The following is an 18,520-nucleotide window of genomic DNA, read 5'->3' as shown; positions in this document are numbered from 1 at the left end:
TATTAAAGAGATGGTTCCAAATTATTGGCATACACTGTATACATAATAATAATAATAATCCGTTGCGCAACAGCCCATGAAGGGCCTAGGCATACCTACCGACTGCCGATCTCCCTCCCACGCTTTCCTTCGTCACCTCTAAGCGTGGAGATCTTCAACCAGTATTGGAATAGTCGGGGGGGGGGGGGGGGGGTCAGCCCGACGTATCCCCAGCCGTTATAGTAGGTCTTCTCGACCGGATTACGCTCACTCACTCGGAGCTCCCCAATTTCCTCACGATGGTGGGTTGCCACCGGCGCTATACATAGGCCGAATAAATTCCGACCAGAGCCGGATTCGAACCTACACCGTCCCGCAGCGAACGATCTCAAGACGAGTGAACGCCTTAACCCGCTCGACTACGGAGGAGGACCTACACTGTATACAAGTGTATGTAAATCTTTTAAATATATGTTCTAGCAAGAAAATCCATGCAGTTAGTCATAAATATAATCATTGTCAGATATAATAAATTCAGGAAAGTCTTGGTAATGTGCAGTATCATTGTTTTTAATTGAAGTCTCCATTAGCATGTTGCATAAATTAGCTTTATTTTTTTATACATAAGCCATCAAAACTTCACATTTTTTCCATAATATGTTAGAACATACTTAGAGGATTATTGAAACACAAATACAGACAAGTTCAAAGGACCGACCGCCTTTGGCTAAAATATTAATTTATGCAATTTGATGTTTTTAGTGGTAAGAAACATGTTTACGTAAAATAATTTTTTGCAACAATGGGTAAAACACATATGTCTTCAGGCATTTTTTATTTGAATGTGTACACTTTGATTGAATTACAGAAAAAAATCATGGAGCTACGAAGATTGCATGTTGCAATATAATTTTTTTTTTTACTGCACTCCTTCAACAAAGAGCCAGGAGTGATACATACAGGGTGGGGCAGCGTTCATAGCATAATTTGAATGGAAATGACAGTGCTGGTAAGTGTCGTTAGACTGTACAGTTTGGTGGATATCTTGCAACCTGTCCACAAAAAGTGATGGCTCCATAGTTGTCATCTTTGGACTACTACTTATGAGGTTTTCTTAAGCAAGAAGTATTTCAAACCACAATCTTGGAACTGGAGAATCGCATCAATGATGTTACCAGTATCCCGACAAACTTGCTGGAACAATTAATGGACAGCATCTGTCACCCCGTGGTACGTACTCATTTGCAAAGAGCCATTCAAACATTAAGTGGTATATGGCATTCCTTTCTGTATAAAGTAATTCAACAAAAATACCTTTTCCCCATTGAGACTTTAAATTATACTATGAACGCTGCCCCACCCTGTATAACCAAATCCTGAAAACTTAGACCTCCTGTAACTGTAAAAGTATAAGGCCCAGAGAAGAAATAAAAGATACGCTCTCTTATCTAGGTCAAAGCTACAAGTATGCAAAATGTCATTGAAATCTGTGTCTGTGGTGACATTTCAGTTCTTCATTGGGTGAATTGACATGGAGCAACCCTGTTCCAATTTAATGTCACAATGAACTTTATTCTACTTTCACGATATTTCAGTAAAATTTACTCAATTTTTTCTTGTAATGTTTAAAACATGCAAAAAATGTATAGTATCCATTGATCGTCACAGGTAAATCTGCCACTATAGTTTCCCACACATAGGGAAGTGACTGATAACTAGGGGTGTGCGAGACAATTTTTTTGGTCGGGATGGGAAAAATTTGCAATTTCCCGACGGTCTGAAAATTTTTGGGATGGGAAATGTTCGAAATTTCCCGAAGATCTGGAAATCTCGAATTCTACACGTCATTTTCACTTAAGTGATTGTTTTTGCATTTCTGGAATAAGAACTAACAAATTACGATAATTTCCAGACACTTACAATGCAGAAAACGTCGAGAATTAACGACTTTTTAAAATGACCATTCGGTATTTCCCGACTTTTCAGGATCCCGCACACCCCTATTGATAACCAATGTGCTGCTACATTTGAAAATTATAAGCTTTTTTCAACTATGCTGCATCAATCAATCACTCACTCACTCACTCACTCCCTAGCCTTCTTAAACCCGAAGGTTCATGGCTGAAGCAACACAGGCCTTCCATCTTTCCCTATCTTGAGCAAGTTCTATATACTCTTTTCCATCCCTACCGATTTCCCTTAGGTCCATCTCAACGTTGTCCCTCCATCTTCGTCTTGGCCTTCCTACAGGTCTCTTACCATCAGGTTTCCCAACAAGAATCCTGTAAACTCCTCTTTCCTCTCCCATTCGTGCCACATGGCCTGCCCACCTAAGTCTTTTTGATTTAATTATTCTAATAATATCTGGACATGAATACAAATTATGTACTTCTAAATTATGTAACCTTCTCCACTCACCTGTCTCCTCATCCCTTTTAGGTCCAAAGATTTTCCTAAGGATCTTATTTTCAAATACTCTCAATTTATGTTCCTCTTTCAATGTAAGGGACCAAGTTTCACATCCATATAATACTACAGGCAAAATTACTGTTTTGTATATTTTAACTTTTAGTTTCTTAGATGTTAAACGAGAAGACAAAAGTTTATGAAGAGAGAAGTAACATGCATTTCCTGAATTAAGCCTACTTTTTATTTCCTCTTTAATATAATTTTCATTTGTTAATATTACTCCTAAGTATTTGAATTTGGAAACTGGTTCAAACGAGTTGTTATCAATAATTAGATCAAAATGAAGCTTGTGATTTTTAGAAATATTTTTTCTATTATCACGCATCAAAAATTAAGTACTTAGACACTATTAAAAGCCAAAAAAGTTACATGTATATTTTGAGCGTAAAGGTAAAGTTTGGTGTTTTTGTAATTTTTTTCAAACTTTAGGCCCTTTGTGCGAACTCAAAATGCAGCGTGTGATTTTTAAAAATATTTTTTCTATTATCACACATCAAAAATGATGTACTTAGATGCTAATAAAAGGCAAGAAACGTTACCTGCATATTTTGAGCGTAAAGGTAAAATTTTGTGTTTTTTGTCATTTTTTCCAAACGTTAGGCCTTTTGCGCGAACTGAAGATCCAATGTATGATTTTTTTTCAATATTTTTTCATTGATTAGCATGCAAATACGCAACTTTTGAGCCCTATTAGAATTCGATACTCGAAAAATCGTTTTTTTTTTTACCCACCCTGCTACTCACTCACTACAATAAGAAAGTAATCACTACAAAAAGAGGGTAATTAAACAAAAAGACTAACCACCCACTACAAGCCATCATTGACCCCACTACTTTCTGCAAGGCAGCAGTGCTAGTTTTGGTCCACCCCAGGTATTTCATTTCCCTGCTACTCTCCATATCTGAAGAGCATTCCCCTACCTGCCACCTGGGAGGCGCCGGATGTGAGACAGCAACACCACATGGGGAAACAAACATCAATCCCAAGAAAATACAATCTACATTTAATGTCGAGAGAATTAATAACCTAAGTGGCCACCTTTACCACCATTACCTGGACCTCAAACAAAATTCTTTTGCATGCCACTATACATAATCTGCCTCCCTGATGGTGCAGTGGTTGCATTGTCCCTTGTAATCAAGGGGTCCCGGATTCGATCCCTGGTGGAGGCACATAGTGGTTCGGATCCCACTATAAACTGTAGGTCTAGTCCCAATTAGCCTTACTGTGCATAAAGTGGATTTAAACACGAAATCAATCAATCAGTCAATCATACAGTAGAGTACTCTTTACACTGTAAATATAATTTTTTTTAGGTGTTCAAATTTTGAAAAAATTTTAAAACAAGCATTTTCAAAGAGCTTTAACTAACAGAGGAAACCAGTAGCAGAGCTCAAATATTTTATGCCGTAACTTTGGATGTACATGTTCCTCTAAAAAAAATATATATAGCTCTCATATTATATTACTTCCCCGCTAAAGAAAATCCTAAACTTCGATTTTTGTTCAAAATCGAATGTCAGTTTTGGCCTTAAATTTCAGCCATTTGCATTAGAGATGGTGAAAAAATATACAGAACATATAATAAAGCTTGAAATGTACTGAAAGCAATGTTTTTAACCACAGCTTTCTATCATATTTCTTAGCTGAGTTATAATTATCACAACTGTCTGCAAAGGCAACCAAATTTAAACTAAGTCAAGTTTTAGAAAAATAATGCCCGCTTTGAACTACCCTTGCATAGGATTAAAAAATATGAACATTTTTAAAAAATGGTCAAATGACCAGTGCTGGACAATTCGGTATGGACTGACTGACCCCATGTGCATTCTAGACATAAACTCTGGTCCTATTACAATTTCTGTGAGCTAAAAGTGGATAAACATCATAGTAATGCTTCTCCCATGTATTCAACATTTCTAACAATATTATGTGCACTCATATCAGTGGTAATTTGTGAGGGTTTTAGGGCCTTTGTCAAAAATATAACTGTGTGCTTGTGGAAACAATGGTTCATACATTGAATATTGAAACTTATATTTTTATTATGGACAATATTACTTTTCTGATTTTCTAATAAATTATTATGTTGAACATATATTGATTATGCTATGTAACAATTTTCATTGTGGTAAAACTTGTGATTCCCTGTCAAACAATTGCCCGAAGTGGAGTGTCTATTTCATCACAACATATTACTTCCTTTAAAGATTTTTCCCCTTTCTGAACAGGTAACACAGTTATTTTCTATTAGGACTGCCCATCTCCTCCCCAAGAATACCTATATCATTACAATACTCCACATAGTTTCCTAGGTAGGACATATTCTGAGTCATTGGTGCATTCGTTCATCCACCCAATTTCTGAAAATCCTCAAATTTTCACAAATTTGTAACTTTCTCAACATATTTGTTGAACAAGTCTATTACATATTGGTTCAGGTATCTATCAGTAAAAAAAATTGGAAGCAAATCCGTTACTATGAAGCAACCTGTTCTGGGTAATTTCACATTTATTGACCCTGTAGTTAATTTTCTCAAGTGTAATATATCAACTATAGTGCACAAATCACTAATGTGTTAACTCTTTCTCCAGAGGGGTAAAATGTCTGCGAAACTGTCACAAAGAAATGATGCATGTTGATTTGGCTTTTCAATATTAACGTATATTCATGAGTGGGGCTAGATAGTTGATGACAAATCATCTTTTTCCGGAACCTTTCAAACCATGTTAAACCTGATATCAGTGTGTTTCCCCTCAGTTAAAACAATAAAACATTGTTTTTGTTTTGCATTTCTTTGCTTTTTTTACTCTTAGGTCTTTTTTTCAGTATTTTTTTGTGTTCTGCATTTTTCTTCATGAGGTTTATTTTTCTCATCCACTGATTAAATGCATTGGCTGACATAACTTATATACCGTAATTATATTTCCTGACAGTCTTTTTAGCAAGTTCACAGTTAAACGAAAATATGGTCAATGCAAAAGCACAATATTATTTTTAACTGAAATGTTTGGCAGTGGAGTAAATAATTGTGGTAAATTTATTTTCCTTCCACCAAACTGGGTGAAGCCTTGAGGTTCCCTTGCTGGCCACTATTATCGCTTTCATCTGTGGTTTTAAAGTAAAATTAGTCACAATATTAAAAATTATAATCTGATGTATGCAAAACACAATTGTATTTTTAGATTCTGACCAATTGCTGTATCGTGCAAGGTCCAGTCTGAAAGGAGGTAATTGGCTTACACAGAAAAACCTTGCAGTGTATTTTGAAGTAAACCTCCATTAGCACTTAATTGCTTTTCCCCTTTTACATCAGGAGTTGGAAACACCAAAAATGGGTTTTATTGAAATATTCAACTACTCTTGTAATTTATGAAGAAATCAAACTTGATTTTAACAACAAAAATTTTTAGGTCATTTTATTATAATTTTGAGGTCATTCTATACCTAGATCATTTTTGGACATTTTTTAGGTCATTAACTTCCGAGACCTATTCATGAGTATTCCTTGCATCCTAATCTTTCACCAAAGACCGTTTACCTAGTAATAAATGATTTTTAAGTACTGGTGATAATGACACATTCTTTTTTCTTTAAAAAAAAAAAGCTTCACATAATGGTCACCCCCCCCCCACACACACACACACACTGTTTTGCAAGAAATGTTTGCATAAAATCTGTAACGATTATGCGATCAAATATGGAACTACTAATACAATATTAATTAGTAATACTAACCTTTAGTGCAACAACCCATTGGCCACCTCCCCGATGGCACAGTGGTAGCATCGTAGCCTTGTAATAAAGGGATCCCGTGTTCGATACCTGGTAGAGGGTATCGGATTCCAGTTTAAACTGTAGGTCCAATCCCGATTAGCTTTACTGTGCATAAAGTGGACTTAAATAACACCAAATCAATCACCTAATCCTACTCACTCACTCACCCGAGATGGGAGATCATTAAACCAGTTACGGGATGACGTGTGGTCAGCACAGCAACTCCCTAGTTATTTTTGTTGGTTTCCATGACTGGGTTATGCTACACATTCGCAGCTCCCTATTTTCCTCACGATGCACAGTGATCCAGAATGCCAAAAAATCAGGAACTCGCTGTTTGACCCCTAAATTAATACAAATTTGTAAGAATGCCATATTTAAGGTAAAATTGACACTTCGGGTCCACAGAATTCACATAAGATTGATTATTTTGATTTTTATATAAAAAGTATAATTTTGACCCATTTGGGACCACAGACAAAACAAGCATTTCACACAATACACTTGGATGACTGAAATACATTCCCAGAAATAGATTAAATAAGGATAATAATAATAATTGGGAAAAATATAGTTATAATGAATTATACACGATAAATTTTTAAAGCCAGGATAGCAGACTTCCTATCAAATCACTTTCAAGATAAATTAATGTATTTTAAGGCATTAAATAATATTTATTCACTAGTTCCAATATCTTTCCTTCTCCTTTAAATGTACTTTGGTGGTGAATGCGAGTTCATTAGACGTATTTCCCCTACAAAGTTCTTCAGTTTATCGCTTTTTATTTCTGTCGCTACTTTCTTCAAAACTGATAATCTGCTTTTGAGAGTGTATAGTACGGTAGAAATAAAAGAAACTACAAACATCCCATTTTTTTAAAAGTCAACTGAAATTATTTTTAAGAAAATTATCTTCTATCCGGGGACAATTGTCATATTCTTAAAATACAGGGTGTTTCAATAAAAAGGTAACTCAAAGTATCCGAAACTTACCTTGTTCAGTTCCATTTTATTGAAACACCTTGTACTTTGTCGCAGCACAGTGACACATCAACACCAGTGTTCTTAACAAAATCTTCATCGATATTGTCAATATTTATAGAATCTAAACATGAATAAAACAAATGCTTAATTTGATCATTCCTATCTTCATCAGATTTTTCATGAAGAATGTTTTGTGTATTTCTATGATGAACCACCATCATTAACCTGCAAGGGTAAATGGTAAAAATGACCCAAGCGATTGTGAAATATTTTTTTGCATCTTTACCAACGAGTACCTTTCCAGTGAACACTTCCGAATGTCATGACCTTGAATCAGCTGTGGGGCTTCCTTAGTTCCCCTCACAGGGCCATAGAAACATTGCCTGTGTAAATTTTACCCACATGTGTGCTCTGCCTTTCAATTTGGTATTATAACATGTTATTTTTTTCTCATTTTTATCAATTGTGAAACACAATAAAGATGCTCAAAATTAATACAATTACTTTAAGCAATAACGGTATTGATAATCAAATGCTTTAATGTAATTATAATTTAGACTTACGAAGTAATTTTGCTTCTGGGTAATATTTACTTGTACACAGCGCGAGCCTTTGGTAAAAATTTTAGGGACTGTGCTAATGAAAGTTTTGGGGGGTGTTAGGCATTGTTGGGGGCATTTTAATAAATCACTGTCACACTGCACTACTACTACTATATGTATTAAGGATCAGCTGATAGTGAAATCAGAGACCTCCCATTCACCAGAGTGCACACACGTGCCCACTTTTGATTCAGGGTTGCCAGCTGTCCCCATTAGCAGAGCACAAGTTCACAAATAAGCTAATTTTGTCAAAAATAGCAAAACTTTTCTCCCATACCGTTTTCACATTACTGTAAAGTATCCTTTGCTTTAGAAATTGTCGCAGGAAATAGCGGCGAAAGATATGTTAAGTCAGGATAACATTTGTATTTTCCTTTAATAAAAAATCTCTATATTTTACTTTATTCAAAGATGTGTTCTTTTCCTGTGTATTACTGAGAAGTTGTGAGTGTATCTAGCAAAATGTTATTGTCTGACAAAAAAAAAATATTGCTACAACAAGTCTTAAAAACAAGTTCAAAATATAGTCCGAAAATTCCATTTTCACAAACTGTAATTTTGAGGCCCGAAAACAAGAACAAATAATCGATTTAAGGAAAAAAAATCTCTGGCAGTTTCATGCCCCATTTAGTTGTTTAGAGAAGTGTTCATGTTTTATTCCCTTACCGAAAAGTCAAAATTTCTATTTTTGCAGACTTTTTTGGCATTCTGGATCACTGTGTGTTGGTGGGTGGCCACCAATCCGATATCCAGGCCAAAATCTCAAGAGAAAAGTAGTTACGTTTTCGTCCAGGAGACATGAATCAACGTGCATCTGTAGCCCGAGCCAAAAGCCTGATGCCTTAGACAGCATGACTACTGGACCACTGTGCGGTATATTAAATGGTAATCAGTGTTGGAAAATTTTACATTAATATTTTACCTGTATTCTTTACAATTTCATGTCAGTATATAGAAAGGAAGAGTAAAACTAGCTAGTTTCAGATAAATGTAATAAATTTCTTTAAAAAGGGGCTTCTGTAAAGTTGAGTCTCATTTTTTTGTTCTAGACCGGCATATCTTTTTTGTGATTAGCTGTAACCTTTGAAATGTTACCCATGAGTAGTAATAATAGTCCACACACTGAAATTTTCTTTAAAATATTTGCAGTAACAAAACAAATATTGAAATGTTTGAAAGCAAAGTTTGTATTGCATTTGTTAATTTGTTGTTTTTTTCTTTTATTTCAGATGCCAGTGGAGACTCTGAGAATGAAGAGTATACATACAATTAACATTAATATATATATATATATATATATATATATATATATATATATATATATATATAGGCGCCAGCTCTGAAAATCAGGCACCAGGAAACCACCTATTAGCAATTGTGCATACTACAGTATGTTTCAAAAGTCGCGCAATCCAAACTTTGAAAATGTATATCATGAAAATCGTAAGAGATATTTACACAGCGTTTTCTGCACTTAACTAATTTTATAGCCAATCACTGGGTTCATAAATTTATGGTAGCCTTTAACTAAATAAAAGCAATTACATTATACCAACTCTTAAACAATTTATGGGATCATATGTTGGTGTTTGACTGGTTTTAAAACAGTTGCTTTGTAAGGTACAACAGAAGCAGGGCATTTTTATTGGAAAACCTCTTGCACATGAGTGCATAATCTAATCTAATAGAAACAAGAAATCAGGCTAGACTTAGGTGGTTAAATAACTCTGATGATAAAAATCTAAACAATTATAATAGAATAAAGCGAGAAGTTAACCGCACATTTAGAAGTAAAAAATGAGATTACTTGAAAAGCAAAATTAACGAAATTGAAACAAACAGCAAAAATAAAAATATCAGAGATTTATATAAAGGTGTAAATGAGTTTAGAAAGGGGTGGCAACCTAAAGTAAACTTGATAAAAGATAAAGAATAAAGAAGAAATCCCTCACCAGTGGAAAGAATCCATAATTGTTCCTGTGTTTAAAAAAGGTGATAAAATGAACTGCAATAATTACCGTGGAATTTCTCTACTCTCAACAACATATAAAATATTATCTAACATTCTTTTAACAAGATTAACCCCATATGCTAATGAAATTATAGGTGATTATCAATGTGGATTTAAACGTAACAGATCAACTACAGATCAAATTTTTCACATCAGACAGACACTTGAAAAAAAGTGGGAATATAATCAAAATGTCCATCAGCTATTCATTGATTTCAAAAAAGCATATGATTCGGTCAAAAGAGATAAATTATATAATATATTAGTAGAGTTTGGAATACCTAAGAAGCTTGTTAGTATGATATAAATATGCACCAGTGAAACAGAAAGTAAAATTCGTGTGGGTAATAATATGTCTGACAAATTTACAATTCATGATGGGTTAAAACAAGGAGATGCATTATCTCCTTTGCTATTTAATTTTGCCTTAGAATATGCTGTTAGGAAGGTAAAAGAAACTAAAGAAGGACTAAAATTAAATGGTGTGACTCAGTTGTTAGCATATGCAGATGATGTAGACTTACTGGGGGATGATGTGAATACAATTAAGAATAATGCTAAAATATTTTTCAAAACTGCTAAAGAGATAGGTTTGGAAGTTAACAAAGAGAAAACTAAATATATGCTTACAGGCCGAAACCAAGTGTTAGGTAATAATCAAAATCTAATTATTGATAACAACTCGTTTGAACCAGTTTTCAAATTCAAATACTTAGGAGTAGTATTAACAAATGAAAATTATATTAAAGAGGAAATAAAAAGTAGGCTTAATTCAGGAAATGCATGTTACTTCTCTCTTCATAAACTTTTGTCTTCTCGTTTAATATCTAAGAAACTAAAAGTTAAAATATACAAATCAGTAATTTTGCCTGTAGTATTATATGGATGTGAAACTTGGTCCCTTACATTGAAAGAGGAACATAAATTGAGAGTATTTGAAAATAAGATCCTTAGGAAAATCTTTGGACCGAAAAGGGATGAGGAGACAGGTGAGTGGAGAAGGTTACATAATTTAGAACTACATAATTTGTATTCATGTCCAGATATTATTAGAATAATTAAATCAAGAAGACTTAGGTGGGCAGGCCATGTGGCACGAATGGGAGAGGAAAGAGGAGTTTACAGGATTCTTGTTGGGAAACCTGATGGTAAGAGACTTGTAGGAAGGCCAAGACGAAGATGGAGGGACAACGTTGAGATGGACCTAAGGGAAATCGGTAGGGATGGAAAAGAGTATATAGAACTTGCTCAAGATAGGGAAAGATGCAGGGACGGCGACAGGGGTGGGCACGGGTGGGCAAGCGCGCACCCAAAAATTCCTGTGCCCACCCGATTGCCCACCCAAATTCAATATGTACATATACTTGGGGATATATGAATGATTCAATATATAAGTGTATTTTGGTGTACATAACATGTATTTTTAACTTCTGAATAGTATCTATGCTAGAAATGTTCACATATTATCAACCCATAACAAGCCAATTTTGTCATTAGAAAGTGAAAGTAATTACTATAGCTATTGAAACAAAAACTGTGATCAAATGAACACTTCCATGATTAAAAGCAGCTAGTAGGCTTAGGAGGCTCAAAATTATTCAGGGTATGATCAAGATTAGATCATAATTTAGGGTGAACTTGAGGACAGCAGCTCCTGGCCTTCACTGGGAAAGACTGCTTTGACAAGTACCACATAATGAAAAAAATAGGTACTTCGGGTGTGGTAAAAAATATAATAACAAACCACACGATGTAACTTAGCGAGAACATATAACTGAAACTGTGTAGAGGAGATTGGAGCAGTGGCGCAACCACAGGGGGCAGGGGGCATTGTCCCCACCCCAACCTTGGGCTGAAATAAGTTCTAGGGTTCAAAGGGGGGAAAACATTGACGGCTAAGTGTACCTGCAGGGGGCAATTAACGCTCGCAACTTCAAATTTTATGCAAATAAAAAATACTTTTCGTAAAATTTTCTTGATTGCTTCGCTCGCAATGCCTGCTTTTCTTAGTCTTATCAAGTTCAGAACCGTAGCTAGGGGACGGCGGGAGACGGCCCTGGGTGCCGAACGATCTAAATAAAAATAAGTTGTAAGATTGATTTTTTGTTTTAAGTCCACTTTACGCACTGAAAGGGTAATCGGGACTGGACCTACAGTTTAAAGTGGGATCCAAACCACTGTATCATGTGCCTCCACCGGGTATCGAGCCCGGGACCCCTTCATTACAAGATGACGATCTTGCCACTACACCATCGGCGAGGCACAAAAGTTGTAAAAGAGTGAATCCATTGGCGCCTCGTGAAATTATTTCCACCCTATTAAATCAATATTCATTATAGCCTGCTTGTTTTCCATTATTAATGTGAAATTGAACGTGTTGAAAAAATAATTTAAATTGTTTGTTCGAACACAAATGCTTTAGCACCAACTTCTACCCCCTTTTTGCATAGTTTACGAGGGTAAAAACGTCTTTGATACTACCGCTGCTATTACTACTACTATTACTACCACTACTAATAATAATAATAATAATAATAATAATGTTGGTCCCGGGTGCGAATCCCGGCTTAGGCATGGATGTTTGTGAGTGTCCATTCATCATATCATTACTCATCCCCATCTTCGCAGCTTAACCAAAAGTGGCACAAGAAGCGAAGTAAAATAAAGCAAATCAATAATAATAATGTTATAATAATATTATCATTATTAATTGATTGATTGATTGATTTGGTGTTTTAAGTCCACTTTATGCACAGTAAGGCTAATTGGGACTGGACCTACAGTTTAAAGTGGAATCCGAACCACTATGTGCCTCTGGATTGGAGTGAGGTTTTGGTGCTGCTCTGGGCCTACACATACGTATATAAATCGAGGCCTGAGTATGGTTAAAATAATCTCCAAATAAACAAATGAAAACATCATTTTAGCGTTACTTCCTCCGGCAAAACAAAATATTATTTCGACTTTTTAATTTTTATTAGAATAGTTTAATCAAGAAGACTTAGATGGGAAGACCATGCGACACGAATGGCAGAGGAAAGAATAGTTTACAGGATTCTCGTTGGGAAACCTGATGGTGAGAGACCTGTAGGAAGGCCAAGACGAAGATGGAGGGATAACGTTGAGATGGACTTAAAGGAAATCTGTAAGGATGGAAAATATTGGATTGATCTTGCCCAGGATAGGGACAATGAAAAGCTTGTGTTGATGCAGCCATAAACCTTCGGGTTTACGTATGCTAGATAGTATAGTATAATTTTGATTAACTCTGCATTGAAATTCCAGAAGTGTGCCTTTTTTATTGCATTACAATTTTTATATAGCTACCTGTCATCTTCAAATATCAATATGGTATGTGGAGTATTAAGTATGGAAAAATCTACAGAATTATTCATTTGCTAATGAGTGGCTTATCCTATTTAGAAATCCTCGTTCCACACATAAATTTTGCCAGATGAATAAGCCGAAAATGTCAACAGAATCTGTAGATGCAGCTAAAGTAAAGAAGGAAAAGTTATGTCACGAAGTATCCAGAATACGATTTTGTTAGTTTGATTTTAAGCCCACTTTTAGGCTCATATAGGCTAATCGGGACTAAACATACAGTTTAACGAGTAGTCCGAACCAGTGTGCATTGTGCTTCCACCAGAGGAGGGGAGAGTCGAACACATGACCTCTTCATTATAATACGGCAGCGTTATGCCATTGGGGAAAAAATATACAGAAAAATCTCTCACCAAACGTATCATATTATCACCACAGAAGATGCGTCTACTTCTAGAGGGTGATTGACTGAGACAAATATTTGAGACTTTCGAAAAACAACGTCATTGTTCATGGAATTAGCTGCCTTGATCCACGTATGAAACACTGTGCGATTGAAACTACCACCTCAACTTTCTAAGAGGTATGAACTAATGAAACTCCATTTTTGCAAGATTAAGTTGGGGTTGATTTGTTTTCTTTTAAGTCATTTTTCTGCTAATTTTGATAATGACGATGATAAGGTTCAATGGTAATTAGATGAAAGTAACGAAGGGGCAAAAACAAACACATGCTGACACTCAAAATACAAACCCCCATAAATTATTACTTTGACAGTGGTTCCATGACAGTGGTTCCAGGTGCCAGGGACTCGTTGCCCTGCAAGAATAAAGTTTCCAGGGTATGCTGCACAGGATAGAGGTTAACATTCTAATGTGTTCGAAATGATCACACCATACAACCCAAGTCATCTATGAAAACAGATGAATTATTACTGGTACGGTGATCAACTTTGATGAATTCCTTGTGTCCTAAATCATTTTGTTACCTCATAAAATATGTTCATGGAACCATACGTGTATTGCTTCTCCCGCATTAGTAACATGAAAGTTCAGAAAACGAATAGCAACTTAGCTAATAATCTCTTCAATTCTGAACAGATTTTTCAATCTTACTTGTGTATTACTTATGAGTGATATTTTGTCAAAATAGCCTTTCATTAGCCTAGGAATACTTCATGGACAATAAACAAACAATTGGTTATCCGTGTGTGTTTTAAATCATTCCTAATAAGACGTCCATTTTAATCCAAACATTCAGTGGCGGCGATTAGGAGGAGCGGGAAGTGGGGGATGCAGTACCCCAGCCACATTTTGCTACTTTTTGGCCCCGCACTATGGCCTCTTTATGCTAAGCCTTTTCTACCAAGAAAAAGTATATTGTCCTTGCCCCTCAAATGTTGGCATCCAATCGCTGGTACTACAAACATTCAGATAGATTTGTCAGTTGTAAAAACCTTATAAGCTAAAAAATGTGACCCCCAAAGAGTAAGAAATCTCTTTCAGTCAAAAACTCTTACCATGAAAATACTATGCTCAGGAACATGCATTTAAATTACGAGAAACTTCACGATTGTCTACCATCGCACTTTCTATCACTGTCGCCGAATACATAAAATCAAGTAGGCCTATGTGTCTTGTATTTGCAACACAAGCTTAAATAAACCTAATTCACATTTATTTTACTCTATTAACATGCATGAAAGAATATGATTAGAATGTATGGCTGCACATGGGTAAACAAAACACTTCCTTGAAATAATTGTGTCCATCAGAGACAAAGCGAAAGGAAATGGAACAAGATGCGACAATAGATTAGAAAAGACAAAGAGGAAAACAAGAAAAGGAAAGGGAAAAGAAGCAAGAGGAAAATCGGGAGTGTAAGAGAGAGGGGGATACATACGTCTTACATACACATATATACTATATATGGTCTTACATTTATACTGCCCACCCTAATCTATCAATATGGAGCTTCTGCCCATCCGGTCGAAAATTTCTGGCGCCGCCCCTGGAAAGATGGAAGGCCTGTGTTGCTGCAGCCATGAACCTTCGGGTTTAAGAAGGCTAGGGAGTTAGTTAGTTCTTGCACATGAGTGTAAGAATGAGTAGTAAAATAGTCTTCAGCAATGCACACGTACTGCTCCAATGACTATGCCATGCTGAATGAATTAAAAAAAACAGGCACAGTAGCGGCGAAAGTGAGCGAAGAGAATTCAATGTAACCAGGGGCAGTCTAGGATTCTCTCACGAGTTCAATTTCGGCACAAAATTTTAATTTACGATTTTTCACGTAAATGTATAGCCAATACTTAGACACATGTTGCATGCGACTGTTGGCAATATTTCGACGTGCTAGTGTTGCCATATACGGAGATACGTCCCAAAAATGGCACATTTCACTTACCCATAAAATCGCCAGTCAAAAATTCATCTAATGTTGCACTTGACCAATATGCAAATGACAGACTGACATGGCATCCGTCATCAAATGTCTAATTATGACCCTTCGATAATTTCTTACATATTTTTCTTACTGAGAAGTTCATTTCTGGAAGAAAAAAATTGAATGTTGCTTTCCGTCAGTTATTAATTTATATAATTTTCTGTACGGAGTGAACTGATAATTTTAAGCATTGAAAAATATATCAATGGATGAGGCTTTGTAATGCAGGAAACCCGGTGTAAATATCTCTTACAGTTTTCATGATATACATTTCCAAAGTTTGGTTTGTGTGATTCTTGAAACACTCTATATAAGATGCTGAGCATCACGGTATTCCAAACATCGCTAAATTATTTGAGAAAGCAGGGAATGGGGTGTTGGGGGACAAAGGGTAAGAAATTGTTACTGACCTATGGAATGTTCACAACGTTGATAAAAAAGATAATAATTTGCTAACGATGTACTGCAATTTGAACTTAGAATCATCAAAATTTCGTACATATTACAGCAAAAGATCACAGTCGCCAGGCTGAAATTTTTAGTCCCCATGGCGACCTGGTGACCGGGATTTATATATATATATTTCTTTTCTTAAATATGCTTTTATTGTCTTGTTTTTCAATTTCTTGAGGCTTTTTGAATTGCTGTTCTGGTTTTAGGTGACATCAGGATTCTTGCTGGATTTTTAAAAATACACATTGGTAGACACCATTTGGTACACAATCAGTCTGTAATAAGTAGGGGCATATGTTTTTGGTAAATAAAATAAAATTTTATGGGTTAATAGCGGTGAAAAAATCAGATCAAAAGTGGTATATAAAATGATATTTTGGTTTTAAAATTGTGATTATAGTACTAAATTTGATTTAAAAACTGCACTTGTTACACAAAATAATCATATCCCTTTCAATTGCACATTTATGTAGTTACCAGAGTAAATTTATTCCTGTATAAGGGGGTCCATTTTTGCTTCTCAAATATTTACAACAGAGCTAATCTATTTCCCGTGAATTGCATAACTCACAGGATAATTCAAACTTCAGAAAGTGTCGTGTTGGTAAATATACTGTAAATTGTTATGTTTAAGAGTCTATTTCGCATTTTGCAGTTCATTTCGCATCATTTTGTGACAAAACAGAGTAGGAAAAGGCACCTCACACCTTTCAGAAACATGAAAAATGAATATTACATCATGTTATTTCAAATTTTGTGTTTTCATCAAAAACTAAATATGCATGTAATAAGACACACTTGACATTAGTTAATTTTGTGCCAGTGAAGCCAGCAATTTTGTTTTTATGGTAACCCATGGTGCAACAACCTTGGAGGGCCAGGGTCTACCCAGATAGCATGTAAGTTAACTGCAAGTTAAATCGAATGTCGATTTAACTTGCAGTTAACTTACATGCTATCTGGGTACCTACAGATGCTGGCCTCACTCCAATGTATTCCAGCAGTTAACTAGTTACGGGGTGACGTGTGGTCAGCACGATGAACCCCCAGTCGTCGTCGTTGTAGATTTCTATGAATGGGTTACGCTGCTCATCATAGCTCCCTAATTTCCTCACGATGGTGGGTTGCTACTTGTCCCAAATCACTGGCCGAAATCTCATGAGAAAAGTAGTTATGTTATCCCCCAGGAGAAACAAACCAACGTGCATCCTATAGCCCGAACCAAAAGCCTGATGCCTTAGACCGCACGGCTACAGTGCAGGACCAATTTTTGTATTTCCCATCTGAAATTATGCAGAGCTTTGTGAAACGGTGGTTTTGACAGCATTATGGTTGTTTACTTGTAAATTTATGCATTTCTGAAGACTTTATTTTCTGAGGCATTAGATCACTGAATTGTTTTAGTAGGGGTCCGAAAAATATGCTCAAACATCAGCATCGGGTTTTGAATGCCAAGCAGAGTGGATTTACTGTTCATGTTATTTAAGAATGTTAATTTAGTTACTTTGAATAAATAAAGAAGAATTAATGTACTCCAATGTTTTCTGTATGTAGAGAGAGTTGTGTGATGATGAACTAATTTGTGATCTGCGAGCAAGACAACAAAGCTGAGAAAATTGCAGATACCTTCTACATATGGAAAACAACCAAATGTTGATTTCATGGTTCTATTAAACAAGGTACAGTATACATATGCAAATGGATGCTTGTTAAAAAAAAGTGATGAAAGAAATAATGCTAAATCACAAAGAATCTAGAATGTCAAACTTTCAGCCTGCATCGTCCCTCAGTAGGCTGGAATACATAAGTACACCGCATAATACATAAGTATTACCAAGCAAATTGTCCAAAGTCCAAAGCAACATTAAACAAACTAAAGTTTACGACCTTTTTAATGCCCTCGAATTGCATTAATTACAAGTTTTCTGTCATATGAACAATGTCCCCCCCCCCCAAAGTTTACACCTCCCAAGTGTGTTTTTGCTATTGTAAAACAACAGGTTCTGTGGTAAAATACCTGCTTATTTACAATTGTTGTCAACAATAGAGAAAGAGAGCTCAAGCGTCGGCTCCTGGTTGTTACAAACGTTATTTTGCAACGGAAGAGAGTGCCAAGTCGAGCAGTCCATTGCTAACCCTACCCTCACTACTAGTTGAAAACACATTTTGTATTGTTTTACAATTAATGTCAATGTATTTACATATTTAGCACATTTTTACTACATGTAAATCCGTTATCTGGTTATGTATGTATGAAAAAAGTTATTCAAAAATGTTTATTTGAGTGACCACTTTTCCCAAAATGGATGCTACCCCGGTGGGTAACCTTTTGTGTTATGGATTTTGCAAGTCCGAGTCCGTTACCACGGGGTGAATATGGCGGGTGGGGTAAAACTTCCCATCCGACATTCTCTAAATAGGTTTTGCGACATGTGGGCGAGCGTTATCATGTTGAAAAATAAGTTTATCATG

General features: G+C 35.7%; 1 long non-coding RNA gene across 1 annotated transcript; it reads left to right on the top strand.

Moving 5' to 3' along the window:
* The first annotated feature begins 8,513 nt into the window (after window positions 1–8,513).
* Window positions 8,514–17,852, top strand: LOC145978674 (uncharacterized). Its single transcript, XR_014440735.1, has 3 exons — window positions 8,514–8,700; window positions 9,045–9,072; window positions 17,603–17,852. It is a non-coding gene; the product is annotated as an uncharacterized LOC145978674 (long non-coding RNA).
* The last annotated feature ends 668 nt before the right edge of the window (window positions 17,853–18,520 follow it).

This window comes from Lepisma saccharinum, chromosome 25 (assembly GCF_977018435.1).
Source record: "Lepisma saccharinum chromosome 25, izLepSacc3.1, whole genome shotgun sequence".
In the NCBI taxonomy this organism is placed as follows: Eukaryota; Metazoa; Arthropoda; class Insecta; order Zygentoma; family Lepismatidae; genus Lepisma; species Lepisma saccharinum.
The sequence above is the reverse complement of the archived record's forward strand: the minus strand, read 5'-3'. Positions and strand labels throughout refer to the sequence as shown.